Source organism: Pelodiscus sinensis, chromosome 3 (genome assembly GCF_049634645.1).
Source record: "Pelodiscus sinensis isolate JC-2024 chromosome 3, ASM4963464v1, whole genome shotgun sequence".
Lineage (NCBI taxonomy): Eukaryota > Metazoa > Chordata > Testudines > Trionychidae > Pelodiscus > Pelodiscus sinensis.
Genome location: NC_134713.1, coordinates 178,838,349 through 178,844,620, shown reverse-complemented (window position 1 = coordinate 178,844,620; position 6,272 = coordinate 178,838,349). Strand labels below are relative to the sequence as shown.

At 44.5% G+C, this 6,272-nt stretch overlaps 1 long non-coding RNA gene across 1 annotated transcript in view; it reads right to left on the bottom strand.

Moving 5' to 3' along the window:
* Positions 1-476: 476 nt before the first annotated feature.
* LOC142828065 (uncharacterized) overlaps positions 477-6,272 on the bottom strand; it is a 77,544-nt gene continuing 71,748 nt past the window's right edge. Inside the window, exon 7 of the long non-coding RNA XR_012902996.1 lies at positions 477-966. This is a non-coding gene — a long non-coding RNA (uncharacterized LOC142828065). The remainder of the gene's footprint in view (positions 967-6,272) is intronic.

Sequence of the window (6,272 nt, the reverse complement as noted above, 5' to 3'; positions counted from 1 at the left end):
TTATATACCTGGTATATGCAGGGTCAAGATAGAAGAGTTGAATTAATTTTATCATTTAGATGCCAAATTGAGAGGTTCTTTGACTGATTGGATCAGAGAATAGATAGATAGCTAAAGAGTGCCCAGGTGTTAATAACTGTTGCCTTTAACCTATAGTACATTATTTGCATAGGAACACTTTTGCTTTGACATGAGTTTCCTCTACAACTAACACCTCCAGAAAGTACTGTTTCCAGAAATGATATTACAGGATTGGGAATACTGACAGATTGGTGCAGTAACCTTCACCCAGGTCTTCCAATTCAGTATTGGGTGGAATTATATCAAAAAACAGTGGCGGGGTTTTTTGCTTGTTTGTTTGTTTGTTTTTCTTTGTATGTGATATATTTGAATAACTGCTCATTTCTACACCAAAGCAATTCTTTTGAAGTTGATTAGTGTTCCCCAGTAACAGAAACTCTGTGAAGCATCAAAAATGACAGGACATCAGGGTATAATTTTACTAAAAAAGAGACACGGGGAATTATATGAATAACATTTTTGGAGTTCCAAGAGCAGAGTTACAGAAATATCTGCATGAGTCATTGAACACTAAGATAGTCGTACACATCCCAGAGTTAGGCATTCACTACCGCACATACTAATATGGCACAATTTGGCAATTTGATAGAGGTCCTTCTTTCAAGCTCTATTATCTGTAAAAGATACAATCCCTTGCATCCTGGCACCGACTTGGTTGCAAATCAGGAGCATTTTGCGCCATGGCCAACTCAACAGAGATCTGGCAACAGAGATAAATACTAATGTACAGGGTCAACAGAGCTTAGAATATAAGAAAAAGATGCTGCTGCTTGCTGAAGACTGCAACATGTGCAGCACACCCTGCTGTCTGACTGCAGATGTATTTATATTAGCTGCTAAAGAGCCATCAGTTCGCAGAAGGTAAAAGATCCCAATAGCCTTGACCTATAGAACGAAAAAGAAAACAACTTTTCAGTAAAAGGTACATGTGGGAAGTAATGCTTTCAGTTACACAAGCTGTGACTTTCATGCAGTGGTACTCAGGCTGTATGCTGTGTTGTTAATGCTACATCTCTGGGAAGGAAGTGCTATACATGGCATTGGTGAGCTAACCCCAAAAGAGTATAAGTTCTTCAGCAGAGACTGCTCTCTTCCATCCCAACAGAAGTGCTGTAGCACTATCCAAGAAACTAGTTTTCCAGGATTAACTTTCAGTGGTGGCATTTTAAACCAACACTTTCGGCTTTTAACAGCTCTGACCTGGGTTCTGGCTCTTGCTGCAGTCCCTGAGGGGGCATTCAAATATGAGAAAGAGAACAACATTAGGAAGGAACATTTATTTAAAGTTATTTTCCATAACATCTTTCTTTCTCTCTTTCTCTCTTTCTCTCTCTCTCAGATAGCACTTAATGTGATTCCATGACACCAGTGTGGTGGATGAAATTGAAAACTATATTCTTCTAAATGTGTTCCTAACATTCCATTTTTTACAAAGCTGCCAGGGGCTATTCTGCAATCCCACAACTGCTACAAATGTAACATATTGTTTTGCAATAAAAATTAGCTATAAAAGTGTGAAAACACCAGAGAGCCAAATGTGAGAAACAAGAGATGAGGGTATGGCTTTAGCACCCTTTTAGTGGACATTTTATTTATTTTTCAAATGCCACAGACACATTTATAGCTACTGTATTTCAATTATCTCTAATTTCACACATTTTATGCAAATTTCAAACATTTTAATTGCAAATGAGAAGGGAACTTATTTTTAAAAGTGGAGCAACCCAATATTTAAGATTGTTCTTGATTTTAATTCCAAATTTGTCTACATAGCCGATAAAAACTTTTAAAACCACATTTTTATGCCAGGCCTTAAAATTAGGTGCAATTAAAAAACAAAACAAAAACAAAGCTAACTATAAGGCAATTAGTTTCAATGCCAAAACCATTTCTCTACCTTTTAAAATTTACTTCAGACTTCCTAAGTAGGAAAGGTTATGAAGCTGAAGTGATATTATTAATGGAAGACACATTGTTTCAATAAGAGGTAGTGATTTAATAGTATCCTCCATAACTGATGAAAATGAATACATTATCCTTTCTCTCTCTCTCACTCACACACATGCACACCATCTCTCTCTCTCTCTCTCTCTCTCTCTCTCTCTCTCTCTCTCATTCTCTGACTTCAATATCCTAGGACATGAGTTGTTAGCTCAATCCTGGCATAGCTGTCATTCAACAGAAATTTCTCTAAATAGAACAAACTACAAGTCAGCTTTTGGCTTGATGAAACTATCTACCACACACTGAAGTCCTGGGCACCACATTTGGCTGGATGAAACTATCTGCTACACACTGAAGACCTGGGCACAGGACTTGCCATTTCCCAAGTACTATTTCACGATAGCTCACGCCACAGAATATTATAAAAGGTCGGTGGCTATCAGAGTCAATAGGAATACTCATGGAGTAAGGTGCTACCAAGCCAGGCCAAAGGTATTAGAATCTGACCCTTAATCTTTCTGTGCTTTCCCCCTACAATTTCCAAAATGGGAATAAAAGTATTTCCCTACCTCATAGGGGTACTGTGAAAATAAATTCATGACTGTTGGCGAAATGCTCAGACTCTGTGGGGATGAAGGCCATATAAGTGGAGAAGAAATATATTGGGTTTGTCTCCAAACCAACCAAAACATTCTGATTTCATGTGTATTTTGTTTTAAGTATCTAGTTTCTTTTCAAGCCTATGTTCTGGAGCTATGACTTTCTAAAAACAGGGGGGAAAAAGATTTAAAACTAGCCTCCTGCAAATGAAAATGATGGGTTTTAAGTCATCTTGGACTCCAATTCAGCAAAACATTTAAATACACATGTAACTTTAAGCATATGAGTAGTCACATTGACTTGCATGGGGTTACTCATATTTTCAACATTAGGTTTATACTATCATGCACTGCTGAATCGGGGCCATAATGGTTGACTACTGAACTTATTGTATAAAGATTGTGAAAAGTTCAAACTGTTTACCATGTGGTGTGCAATAATTTTACTACAAATGGAAGCTCCCGAGTTAATTCTTCAAAGTATTTTATGTTCTGCTAAGTTTCTCTCTCTGTCTTAATGCTGTAATTTATTTAAATATCTAGCAGAAATGTTCAAAGAGAATGAAACACAACTTTAGTCAAGGTGTCTGCATTTCCAACCAATCATTATCAGAACAGTAACTAGCCCTGTTAATATGCTTTTCATTTGGTTAGGGCAATCTGCTGAGGTGTTGCCTTATTCTTTATCAGCTACCTTTTAACCAAGCAATATCTTTGGGGTTATTGTTTTTTAGAAGGTAGGTGATAATTATGAAGATATACTCTCTAGGCACTACTGACATTGTATAGTTACATATTTAATATCTTTTCAGAGGATTCAGAACTCTGGCAACATAAGAATCTACCCAGAAAAACACCTCCACTAAGCCTTAAATTTTCAAAACTCTGTACAGGGAGTTGGCCACTTGACTCCTATTAATGTCAATGAAAATTTAGCTATGGGAAAGGTAATATCTTTTCCTTCAGATCATCCTCTCTCAAAAGGAAGTCAGAGAACGGAGGAAAGCAATAAAAAAGCATTGTTGCCACCATGGATTGCGACCGCAGGGTCTGCTGAACAAACTGGCTGTGTCTAGACTGGCATGATTTTCCGGAAATACTTTTAACAGAAAAGTTTTTCCATTAAAAGTATTTCCGCAAAAGAGTGTCTAGATTGGTCCCGGAGTTATTGTTAGAACGATGTGCTTTTGCGCAAAAGCGCGTCTAGATTGGCGGTGCACTTTTGAACAAAAGCAGAAGCCCGGAATCATTTTGAAGAGGGCAAAAGGGCTCCAGCACTTTCTGGGGGCGGGGCTGGAGCTCCTTTCAGACACGTGCTTAAAGGGGTCTCGCTGGACAGCCGTTTGTCTCCTGCTCCGTGGTTTAGGACCTCTTGAAGGTACTGACAGCCCCTCGCAGTTTTGGTGGTTGCCCTGTGCCTTTTGGACACCACCCTTTTGCCACCTAGTGCTTTTTCCTGGTTTTGGTTTCTACTACTACTTCCCCCAGCGGGAGCTGACTGTCGAGGATGTGCCTATGCCCATCTGCGTCATCGGGGACGTGGCCTACCCCCTGCTGCCCTGGCTAATGCGGCCCTACACAGGGCAGCCGGACCAGAACCAGGCCCGGTTCAACGACCACCTGAACCGGGCCTGAAACCCAGTGGAATGCGCCTTTGGCTGCTTAAAAGCCCGCTTCCATTGTTTGCTCACTCGTCTCGAGATAGGTGAGCGGAATGCAACGGAGGTACTGGCTGCATGCTCCACAACATTGTGGAGCAGAGTGGGGAGGCCTTCCTCCCTGCATGGATGGCAGCCGAGGCACAGACGTTTGAACAGCCCCACACAGCTGCCATCCGCCAGGCGCACCAGGATGGGGTGCGCATCCAAGAGGCCCTGACGGGCATGTTCTCACAAGCCCCATAGTACGGTCGCCTCGGTCTCCCCATACAACTCCCTCCCATCCCCTACCCTTTCCCCTCCCTTCCCCTTACCTTCCCCCAATTGTAAATGTACTGCATAGAAGAAACCTGACTCTTCGTCAGACAGCATCGGTTCCAAGCATATCGGTAGTCATTGTGCATGTTCGTCGGGTGCGATGGACGTAGCTAGGGTTTTTCTTTTAGCTTAGGCTAGGGTTTAGGCCACCATTGCCTGTCTGAGCTGTCCCAAAGAACAGGAAAAGGATTCAAGGCTCGTGCGGAAGGCTCAAGTCAGCGTACCCGATTCCAGTCGTCTTCAAGGGATCTCCTGGCTGTTCCTTTCCCGAGGCCCGGAAGGACCAAAGGATTGAGGTTGCCAGCAACACTACAATCGTCCCTGAGTCTATACTATGTATATATTCTTTTGTGTGCGTCTTTTAACCTTTCTTGCTTGTTTGTTATCTATGTTAATATAGTTGTGGTTTAAATTTTACTTAAAAGTGTCAGTATTTATTTATGTGCCACAAACCAATGACCAATTAAACAACAACCGGTGATAGATATGCTATTTGGTGTCCGCATTTTGTAATCCTCTTAAATTTAGTTGGCTAATTGACATCTCAAATCATTTGTTACAGTTACTTCGAGTAACACAATAACCAACACAGTTTTGTTTTCAACTGAAAAACTTGTATGTTTTTATTTACAAGGGGAAGAGGGGGAGGAGACCTTGAACTGGGAGGGGGAGGAGACCTTTAACCGGGAGGGGGAGGGAATCTTCAACTGTGAGGGGGAGGGGACCTTGAACTGGGAGGGGGAGGAGACCTTGAACTGGGAGGGGGAGGAGCTACTCCTAGGAGGGGTGGCCCCTGCGACCGCTCCTGCGGAGGCGGACCTGGACATGGGGGCAGGCCGCATCGGGGCAGGCTGCACGAGGAGGTGGGACGGAGGGGCTATTGCAGGAGCGGCAGGAGGGGACATTGCAAGAGTGACAGGAGGAGGCATTGCAAGAAGGGTCATAGGCAGTGCTAGGGAAGGGATGGTGGGGGCATGGGGTAAGGCCATGCCATAATGGATGGCATGGGCTATGTGGGTAGTGAGGGTGGCGATGGAGTCAGCCATCCTCGTGCACTGGGCCTGGAAGGCGGCCCAGGCCTCCTGGCGCCACTGCAGGTCCCCCTCAACACGTTGCGTAATCGCAGCCTTGATGCACTCGACGGCCTGCACACGGCACCGAAGGAGCTGGTCCCAGTGGCGGAGCCTCTGCCTCCGTGGTTGGGAAGCTGGGGGTGCCGCTGCTGCCGGACTGGAGGGTCCCCGGCTTGTGCTTGGTCCCACTGCAGGGAAGAGAAGAAAGGATGGGTCAGTCAGGCAGGCCGGCCACTGTCCCCACACCTCATGCCCTCCACCTCTGAGCCCAGGTGACACCACAGTAGTATGGCTTGGGCCCACTCGGTTCCCTCACTGCCCCCCGTGTTGTATGTTTGCAAGGAGGACCGTCCCTGGAGTAGGGTCCTCCTCCATGTATCGTAACCACCGGTCTGTGTCCTGGTCCCATGGAGGGCGGGAGGGCGCTTGTGTTGCGTTGACCTGTGGAACTCCCTGCTGGTGGAGGCTGTGAGGCTTTGGGCTAGTCACTGGTGTTTGACAGGGAGCGAGATACATTCCCAAACAATTCCTGGGAGCACATCTGGCAGACGTGGTCTGGGCTCTCAGATCCCCATCATGTGGGATATCTCCTGGATGGA